Below are 11,166 nucleotides of genomic sequence, written 5' to 3'. Positions count from 1 at the left end.
TCTCTGCACCAAACCACCATGACTCAGCCTAAGTACATCTGCCGCTTGTTCTTCTGTACTGAAAGAAGATTGTGGAAGTAGAGTATAAAAACCATCTTTATGGAGAGATCTTTGTGGTTTAGGTTTAGTCTAAGCATCTCAAGTAGCCGGGGCTTTTGTTTGGGCCTAATCCATAAGGTCTGATGGCTTTCCTCCTCATCTCAAGATGAATGTGGTAGAAAATATAAATCAAAGAAACGTCCTTTGGCCTAGCCTTGCCTTGCCTTGCCTTGCCTTGCCTTGCCTTATTTCCTTCTCATCCTGTTCTCTGTCCCAGCCTCTCTCACTAAGCCCTCGTCTGGCTGCATGTCTCTTCTTTCCTCTCTCCTTTTCTCAAACTCTCCTGCTTCCTGGCTTTCGTCTTTCAATTCCTCCATTTCAGTCCTGCAGCCCGGCACTACTTTTTCCTCTTGCCTCCCTTTGGCCTGCTCCCTTGGCTTTCTCCCTCTCTTCCATATCCTTCTTCCCGACTTGTCTCTTGGAGACTTTTGGCCACTTTGCACCCAAGGCTGGGGATGTTTTGGAAACTTTTCAGAGGACTCGCTGGTGGCAGGGGGGACAGCAGGCAGTGACAGGCCCGGGGCTGACAGGCTCCCCCTCCCCTAGCGGGCGCTCGGCTGCCGCACCCAGCTGACATAGAACCTTTGTCACAATGCCCGCTACCGTGGTGAGGATGCGGGCACTCTGCAGGTGACAGGGACCCAGCAGGACTTGCTGTCAGCTCAACAATTGCTCAGTTCCCCAAAGAAGCTGAATTCTGCAAATTGCTGCTTTTGCTCTTGAAATGATATCATCAGGTGGGTGTTTTGGTGTAATACACTGAAAACCAGAGCAGAAATGCTGAAATATTCCCATGATATGCATGGTCTCTGCACCAAACCACCATGACTCAGCCTAAGTACATCTGCCGCTTGTTCTTCTGTACTGACAGAAGATTGTGGAGGTAGAGTATAAAAACCATCTTTATGGAGATATCTTTGTGGTTTAGGTTTAGTCTAAGCATCTCAAGTAGCCGGGGCTTTTGTTTGGGCCTAATCCATAAGGTCTGATGGCTTTCCTCCTCATCTCAAGATGAATGTGGTAGAAAATATAAATCAAAGAAACGTCCTTTGGCCTAGCCTTGCCTTGCCTTGCCTTGCCTTGCCTTGCCTTATTTCCTTCTCATCCTGTTCTCTGTCCCAGCCTCTCTCACTAAGCCCTCGTCTGGCTGCATGTCTCTTCTTTCCTCTCTCCTTTTCTCAAACTCTCCTGCTTCCTGGCTTTCGTCTTTCAATTCCTCCATTTCAGTCCTGCAGCCCGGCACTACTTTTTCCTCTTGCCTCCCTTTGGCCTGCTCCCTTGGCTTTCTCCCTCTCTTCCATATCCTTCTTCCTGACTTGTCTCTTGGAGACTTTTGGCCACTTTGCACACAAGTCTGGGGATGTTTTGGAAACTTTTCAGAGGACTCGCTGGTGGCAGGGGGGACAGCAGGCAGTGACAGGCCCGGGGCTGACAGGCTCCCCCTCCCCTAGCGGGCGCTCGGCTGCCGCACCCAGCTGACATAGAACCTTTGTCACAATGCCCGCTACCGTGGTGAGGATGTGGGCACTCTGCAGTGGCAGGGTTTTGGTGCAGGGCTTAGGGTCAGGATCTGGGGTGCAGGGTTTGGGAAGAGTATTTTGGTGTGCAGGATTTTGGGTGCCGTATTTGCGGGGCAGGTTTGGGGTGATCACTGCACGTTTTCCTTTCTCCAGGTGCAGAGCCCGTGCCTCACTTGGTTCCGTCTGCAAACAGCGCCCATCCCAGCTCGAATCCCCCTGCCCCTTTCACCCTGTGCAGCTCTTTGTGCGCTGAGCTCCGCACTCAGCACCAGCGGGTGCGGCTCCTCCTGAGGGGCTGGGGGGAGAGGGCGGGGCCAAGGGCTGGTTTGAGGATGCGGGGCTGAGGCGGCGAGCTGCGATTGGCCGACCGGGACGCAGCGGCCGTTCCCGCCTGAGCCTTGGGGCGGAGCCAGAGCGGGAGTGCGGGGGGGCGGCCGGGCCAGGAGCCGCCCGCAGAGCGCCCGGAGAGCGGGCTTCGGGGACTCTGCCCGGGAACGAGCGGCAGGAGGAGAGGAGACGGCCCCAGCGGTACCGGGTGAGCTTCTGGCTGGAGTCTGGGAGCTGTTCCTCCCAGCGAGGGCTGTCGGGCACTGAACAGGCTGCCCAGGGCAGGGCTGGAGCCGCCATCCCTGGAGGGGTTTCCACAGGAGCTCCTGAGGGCCGTGGGCAGTGCCGGGGGGTTGTGCTTGGACTCCAGCACCTTCAAGGTGTTTGACACCCAAAGGGATTCTGTGGCACACTCCATTTTCACATTGCCATGGAGCCCGGAGGTCCCAGCGGGGTTTGGATCAGCGTGTTCTGGAACATTCTCAGTGGTCGGGTCTGTGTGCAGAGTGTGGTGGGAACGAGAAGAGAGGAGATGGAGAGAACAGTGGGGAGGTGGAGGAGCAGGAGTGGAGGTGAATACCAGAGAGAGCGAGTGTGTGCGGATCAGCAGTGATCACCCCAAACCTGCCCCGCAGACACGGCACCCAAAATCCTGCACCCCAAAATACTCTTCCCAAACCTGCACCCCAGATCCTGACCCCAAGCCCTGCACCAAAACCCTGCCCCTCAATCCTGCACCCCCAAATCCTCCACTCCCGATCCTGTCTTCCCAAACCCTGCACCCCAAATCCTGCACCCCAAATTCGGCCCTACCAAACTCTGCACCCCTTAACCCTACAACTGAAACCTTGCACCCCCTAATCCTGCCCTCCCTACCTTCCTGAACCCCGAAACCTGCACCCCAAACCCTGCACCCCAAAGAATTCCCTCCCAAACCCTGCACCTCCAAATCCTGCACCTCAAAGGCCTGGAAACCCAAGCCCTTCAACCCCATCCCTGCAACACCAAATCCTGTACCCCAAACCCAGCACCCCAGAATCCTGCACCCCAAATCCTGCCTACCAAACCTTTCACTGCAAACCCCTGCACCCCAAGATTGTGCTGCCCTAAACACTGAACCCCCAAATCCTGCAGCCCCAGATCCTTGCCTCCCAAAACTCTGCACCCCCAAATCCTGCACCCCAAATCTCTCACCCCCAAATCCTTCCCCCACCACCGTACACCCTCAGATCCTTCAACCCATCCCCTGCACCCCAAAACTCCACACCTCCAAATCCTGATCCCTGAAACCCCGCACCCCCAAATCTTGTGCCCCAGTCCTATGCACCCCACAGTCTGCACCCCAAACGCTGCACTCTTAGACCTGACTTCTAAACCCTGCACCCCCAAACAGTGCACCCCCAAATCCTGAAGCCCCAGATCCTTCCCTCCGATACCCTGCACCCCCACATCCTGAACCCCCAAATCCTGCACCCCTAATCCTCCACCCTTTTAACACTGCACCCCCAAAACCTGAACCACCAAATCTTTCACCCCCAAAACCTCCCTCCTCCAAACCCTGCCCTTCAAAATGCTGCACCCCCAAATCCTTCTCCCCAGCACCCTGCACCCCCAGATCCTGACCCCAAAACCCTGCCCCCCAAATCCTGTACCCCAAAGCCCTGCACTCTCAAATCATACATGCCCAGAACGTGCACCCTAAACTGTGCACCCCAAAATCCTAAACCCCTTAACCCTGCACCCCCAAATCCTCCAGACCCATGTGCCGAACCCAGCACCCCAAAATCTACCCCCCAAAACCTACATCCCCAAATCCTGCACCCCCAGGTCCTGAACAGCCAAAATCTGCACCCCCAATTCTGCCTCCCCAAGACCTGCACCCCCAATTCTGCCTCCACAAGACCTTGACCTCCACATCCTGAATCTCCAAACGCAGCAACCCCAAAACCCTACACCCCCAATCCCTGCACCCCCAAATCATTGTCCTTCAAATCCCACACCCAACGCTCGTACACCCCAAGATCTTGCACCCCCACACACTGCACCCCAAATCCTGCACCCCCAAATCCTCCAGCCCCATGTCCCAAACCCCCAAACCCTGCACCCTCAAGTCTTGCACCCCCAAACCATTCTCCCCCAAATCCTGCAACCCCAAACCCCACACCTCCTGCACCCCAAAATTCGACACCTCCAAATCCTAAACCCTTAAACCCTGCATCTCGCAAATTCTTCCCCCCAAAACAGTGCCCCCCAAACCCTGCACCCCAGATCCTGCAGCCCCTAACTCTGCACCCCAAACGCTGCACCCTCAGATCCTGCGTCCCCAACCCTGCACCCCAAATCCTTTACCGCAAAATTCCCCAAACCTGCAAACCCGAATCCTGCACCCCCAGTTCCTAAACATGCGAACCCTGCACCCCCAAACATTCAGCCCAAAGCCCTGCACCCCCAAATCCTGCCGTACACAACCCTTCACCCCAAACCTCTTCAACCCAAGATACTGAAACCCTAAGCCCTGCACCCCAAACCTACATCCCCAAATCCTGCACCCCCAGGTCCTGAACACCCAAAATCTGCACCCCCAAATCCCTGAACTCCAAAAACCTGCACCCCCAATTCTGCCTCCCCAAGACCTGCACCCCCAAACCCTGCACCACTAAACCCTGCACCCCCAAACCCTGTACCCCAAATCCTGACCCCCACAAGTTGCACCCTAAAAACCTGCACCCCAAATCCTGTCCTACCCAACCCTTCACGCCAAACCCTTTCACCCCAAGATCGTGCTGCCCTAAACCCTGCACCCCAAAATCATCCCTCCCAACCCTGCCCCCCAAACCCTGTCCCCCTAAAGCCTGACCCCTAAACCCTGCTCCCCAAAACCCTGCTATCCACAATCTTGCACCCCCAGATCCTGCTGCTCCAAACCCTGCACCCCAAATCCTCCAGCCCCACGTAACGATCTCCCAATCCCTGCACCCCACAACCCTGCACCCCACAACCACTTCACCCCCAAATCCTGCACCCCCAGCCCTACCCCGTAAACTTTCCACCCCCAATCCTGCCCTACCAAGCCCTCCACCCCAAACCCCTGCACCCCAAGATCCTGCACCCTAAACCCTGCACCCCTATATCCTCCTTCCCCAAACCCTGCACCCCAAACCACTGCACTCCAAACCACTGCACCCCTAAACCCTGAACCCCCAAATCCTGCACCCCTGGAACCTGCAACCACAGACCCTGTAGCCCCAAATCAGGCCCCGCAAAATCCTGTTCCCCTGGCCTTGCACCCCCAAATCCTGCACCACCTAATCCTCCAAACCCCTAACACAACTCCCTAAACCCCTTGTCCCCAGGGCCCATTGTGACATCCCAGGACCCCCCATTGTCCCCAGGGCTCATTGTGACACCATGGGGACCTCCCCTTGTCCTCAAGCCCCATTGTGATATCCTGGGGAGCCCCCTTTGTCCCCAGGGCCCATTGTGACATCCCAGGACCCCACATTGTCCCCAGGGCCCATTGTGACATCCTGGGGACCCCTCTTTGTCCCCAGGACCCATTGTGACGTCCCAGGACCCCCCATTGTCCCCAGAGCGCATTGTGACATCCTGGAGACCCTTTTTGTCCGCAGGGCCCATTGTGACGTCCCAGGACCCCCCATTGTCCCCAGGGTCCATTGTTACATCCTGGGGACCCCCTTGTCCCCAGGACCCATCGTGACACCATGGGCACCCTCCTTGTTACTGGGGACCCATTGTGACACCATGGGGAGCCCCCCTTGTCCTCAGGGCCCATTGTGACATCCTGGGCACCCTCCTTTGTCCCCCGGGACCATTGTAACACCGTGGGGACCCCCTTTGTCCCCAGGGCCCATTGTGACACTGTGGGGACCCCCCTCGTCCCCAGGGCCTATTGTTACATCCCAGGACCCCCCTTTGTCCCCAGGGCCCATTGTGACACCTTGGGGACCCCCCTTGTCACTGGGGACCCATTGTGACACCATGGGGACCACCCCTTGTCCTCAGGGCCTATTGTGAACATCCTGGGGAACCTCCATTGTCCCCAGAGCCCAGTGTGAGATTCTGGGGACCCCCTCTGTTCCCCGGGCTCATTGTGACTTTCAGGGGACCCCCCCTTTGTCCCCAGGGCCGATTGTGAGGTCCTAGGGCCCCTCTGTGTCCCCAGGACCCGTTGTGACACTGTAGGGACCACTCTTTGTCCCCAGGGCCCCTTGTGACATCCTGGCGACCCCCCCTTGCCCCAGGGCCCATTGTGACGTCCCAGGACCCCCCATAGTCGCCACGGCCCATTGTGACATCCTGGGGATCCCTCCTTGTCCCCAGGGCCCATTGTGACATCCTGGGGATCCCTCCTTGTCCCCAGGGCCCATTGTGACGTCCCAGGACCCCCCATTGTCCCCAGGGCCCATTGTGACACCTTGGGGACCCCCCTTGTCACTGGGGACCCATTGTGACACCATGGGGACCACCCCTTGTCCTCAGGGCTTATTGTGAACATCCTGGAGAACCTCTATTTTCCCCAGAGTCCATTGAGAGATCCTGGGGACCCCCTTGTCCCCAGGTCCCATTGTGACATCCTGGGGAGCCTCTTTTTCCCCAGGGCCCATTGTGACATCCTGGGGACCCCCTTTGTCCCCAGGGCCCATTGTGACGTCCCAGGACCCCCCATTGTCCCCAGGGCCCATTGTGACATCCCAGGACCCCCTTGTCCCCAGGACCCATCGTGACACCATGGGGAACCTCCTTGTCATTGGGGACCCATTCCGACACCCTGGGGAGCCCCCCCATGTCCTCAGGGCCCATTGTGACATTATGGGCACCCCCATTTGTCCCCCGGGACCATTGTAACACCGTGGGGACCCCCTTTGTCCCCAGGGCCCATTGTGACACTGTGGGGACCCTCCTTGTCCCCAGGGCCTATTATTCCGTCCCGGGACCCCCACTGTCCCCAGGACCCCCCATTGTGACACCTTGGGGACCCCCCTTGTCACTGGGGACCCATTGTGACACCATGGGGACCACCCCTTGTCCTCAGGGCCTATTGTGAACATCCTGGGGAACCTCCATTGTCCCCAGAGCCTACTGTGAGATCCTGAGGACCCCCTTGTCCCCAGGTCCCATTGTGACATCCTGGGGAGCCTCTTTGTCCCCAGGGCCCATTGTGACATCCTGGGGACCCCCTTTGTCCCCAGGGCCCATTGTGATGTCCCAGGACCCCACATTGTCCCCAGGGCCCATTGTGACATCCCAGGAACCCCATTGTCCCAAGGGCCCATTGTGACATCCAGGGGACCCCCCTTTGTCTCCAGGACGCATTGTGACACCGTGGGGACCTCATTAGTCCCCGGGGCCCATTGTGACATCCTAGGGACCTCCCTTTGTCCCCAGGGCTCATTGTGGCACCATGGGGACCCCCTTTGTCACTGTGGCACATTGTGATATCCCAGAACAACACTTTATCCCCATGGCCCATTTTGACATCCTGGGGACCCCCTTTCTCCCCAGGGGCCGTTGTGACATTCAGGGGACCCCACCTTGTCCCCAGGGCCCATTGTAATGTCCCAGGACCCCTGCTTGTCCCCAGGGCCCATTGTGACATCATGGGGACCCCATTTGTCACTGGGGCTCATTGAGACATCGTGGGGACCAATTTTGTCCCCAGGGCCGATTGTGACGTCCCAGGTCCTCCCGTTGTCCCCAGGGCCCATTGTGACATTCAGGGGACCCCCCTTTGTCACTGGGGCCCATTGTGACATCCCAGGACCCCCCATTGTCCCCAGGGCCCATTGTGACATCCTGGGGACCCCTCTTTGTCCCCAGGACCCATTGTGACGTCCCAGGACCCCCCATTGTCCCCAGAGCCCATTGTGACATCCTGGAGACCCCCTTTGTCCCCAGGGCCCATTGTGATGTCCCAGGACCCCCCATTGTCCCCAGGGTCCATTGTTACATCCTGGGGACCCCCTTGTCCCCAGGACCCATCGTGACACCATGGGGACCACCCCTTGTCCTCAGGGCCTATTGTGAACATCCTGGGGAACCTCCATTGTCCCCAGAGCCCATTGTGAGATCCTGTGGAGACCCTTGTCCCCAGGTCCCATTGTGACATCCTGGGGACCCCCTTTATCGCCAGGGCCCATTGTGACGTCCCAGGACCCCCCATTGTCCCCAGGGCCCATTGTGACATTCAGGGGACCCCCCTTTGTCACTGGGGCTCATTGAGACATCGTGGGGACCAACTTTGTCCCCAGGGCCCATTGTGACGTCCCGGGACCTCCCGTTGTCCCCAGTGTCCATTGTGACATCCGAGGAGCCCAGTTTGTCCCCAGGACCCATTTTGATATTGAGGGGAGCCACGTTTGTCCCCAGGGCCCATTGTGACAACATGGGCACCCCCGCTTGTCATTGGGGACCCATTGTGACACCATGGAGACCCCCGCTTGTCCTCAGGGTCCATTGTGACATCTTGGGCACCTCACATTGTCCCCAGGACCCATTGTGACATCCTGGGGACCCCCTTGCTCCCAGGGCCCATTGTGGCACCATGGGGACATCCCCTTTGTCCCCAGGGACCATTGTGACATCCCAGGACCCCCCTTTGTCCCCAGGGCCCATTATGACGTCCCAAGAGCCCCCATTGTCCCCAGGACCCATTGTGACATTCAGGGGACCCCTTTGTCACTGGGGCCCATTGTGAAATCCCAGGACCCCACATTGTCCCCAGGGCCCATTGTGACATCCTGGGGACCCCACTTGTCCCCAAGACCCATTGTGACACTATGGGGACCCCCCCTTGTGCCCAGAGCCCACTGTGACACTGTGTGTACCACCCTTGTCCCCAGGGCCCATTGTGACATCCTGGGGACCCCCTCTTGGCAGTGGGGCCCATTGTGACGTCCCAGGACCCCCCATTGTCCCCAGGGCCCATTGTGACATCCTGGGGATCCCTCCTTGTCCCCAGGGCCCATTGTGACGTCCCAGGACCCCCCATTGTCACTGGGGCCCATTGTGACATCCTGGCGATCCCTCCTTGTCCCCAGGGCCCATTGTGACGTCCCAGGACCCCCATTTTCCCCAGGGCCCATTGTGACATCCTCGGCACCCCCTTGTCCCCAGGGCCCATTGTGACATTCAGGGGACCCCTCTTTGTCCCCTGGCCCATTGTGACATCCTGGGGACCCCACTTGTCCCCAGGGCCCATTGTGATGTCCCAGGACCCCCCATTGTCCCCAGGGCCCATTGTGACATTCAGGGGACCCCCCTTTGTCCCCAGGGCCCATTCTGATACCGTGGGGACCCCCTTTGTCCCCAGGGCCCATTGTGACATCCTGGGGACCCTCCTTGTCCCCAGAGCCCATTGTGACATCCAGGGAACGCCCTTTGTCCCCAGGGCACATTGTGGCACCATGAGGACCCTCTTTGTCACTGGGGCCCATTGTGACATCCCAGGACCCCCCTTTGTCCCCAGGGCCCATTGTGACATCCTGGGGACCCCCTTGTCCCCAGGACCCATCGTGACACCATGGGGACCACCCCTTGTCCTCAGGGCCTATTGTGAACATCCTGGGGAACCTCCATTGTCCCCAGAGCCCATTGTGAGATCCTGTGGAGACCCTTGTCCCCAGGTCCCATTGTGACATCCTGGGGACCCCCTTTATCGCCAGGGCCCATTGTGACGTCCCAGGACCCCCCATTGTCCCCAGGGCCCATTGTGACATTCAGGGGACCCCCCTTTGTCACTGGGGCTCATTGAGACATCGTGGGGACCAACTTTGTCCCCAGGGCCCATTGTGACGTCCCGGGACCTCCCGTTGTCCCCAGTGTCCATTGTGACATCCGAGGAGCCCAGTTTGTCCCCAGGACCCATTTTGATATTGAGGGGAGCCACGTTTGTCCCCAGGGCCCATTGTGACAACATGGGCACCCCCGCTTGTCATTGGGGACCCATTGTGACACCATGGAGACCCCCGCTTGTCCTCAGGGTCCATTGTGACATCTTGGGCACCTCACATTGTCCCCAGGACCCATTGTGACATCCTGGGGACCCCCTTGCTCCCAGGGCCCATTGTGGCACCATGGGGACATCCCCTTTGTCCCCAGGGACCATTGTGACATCCCAGGACCCCCCTTTGTCCCCAGGGCCCATTATGACGTCCCAAGAGCCCCCATTGTCCCCAGGACCCATTGTGACATTCAGGGGACCCCTTTGTCACTGGGGCCCATTGTGAAATCCCAGGACCCCACATTGTCCCCAGGGCCCATTGTGACATCCTGGGGACCCCACTTGTCCCCAAGACCCATTGTGACACTATGGGGACCCCCCCTTGTGCCCAGAGCCCACTGTGACACTGTGTGTACCACCCTTGTCCCCAGGGCCCATTGTGACATCCTGGGGACCCCCTCTTGGCAGTGGGGCCCATTGTGACGTCCCAGGACCCCCCATTGTCCCCAGGGCCCATTGTGACATCCTGGGGATCCCTCCTTGTCCCCAGGGCCCATTGTGACGTCCCAGGACCCCCCATTGTCACTGGGGCCCATTGTGACATCCTGGCGATCCCTCCTTGTCCCCAGGGCCCATTGTGACGTCCCAGGACCCCCATTTTCCCCAGGGCCCATTGTGACATCCTCGGCACCCCCTTGTCCCCAGGGCCCATTGTGACATTCAGGGGACCCCTCTTTGTCCCCTGGCCCATTGTGACATCCTGGGGACCCCACTTGTCCCCAGGGCCCATTGTGATGTCCCAGGACCCCCCATTGTCCCCAGGGCCCATTGTGACATTCAGGGGACCCCCCTTTGTCCCCAGGGCCCATTCTGATACCGTGGGGACCCCCTTTGTCCCCAGGGCCCATTGTGACATCCTGGGGACCCTCCTTGTCCCCAGAGCCCATTGTGACATCCAGGGAACGCCCTTTGTCCCCAGGGCACATTGTGGCACCATGAGGACCCTCTTTGTCACTGGGGCCCATTGTGACATCCCAGGACCCCCCTTTGTCCCCAGGGCCCATTGTGACATCCTGGGGACCCTCCTTGTCCCCAGGACCCATCGTGACACCATGGGGACCACCCCTTGTCCTCAGGGCCTATTGTGAACATCCTGGGGAACCTCCATTGTCCCCAGAGCCCATTGTGAGATCCTGTGGAGACCCTTGTCCCCAGGTCCCATTGTGACATCCTGGGGACCCCCTTTATCGCCAGGGCCCA

This window comes from Patagioenas fasciata (genome assembly GCF_037038585.1).
Source record: "Patagioenas fasciata isolate bPatFas1 chromosome 6 unlocalized genomic scaffold, bPatFas1.hap1 SUPER_6_unloc_2, whole genome shotgun sequence".
NCBI classification, from domain to species: domain Eukaryota; kingdom Metazoa; phylum Chordata; class Aves; order Columbiformes; family Columbidae; genus Patagioenas; species Patagioenas fasciata.
Note: the sequence above shows the minus strand (reverse complement) of the source record.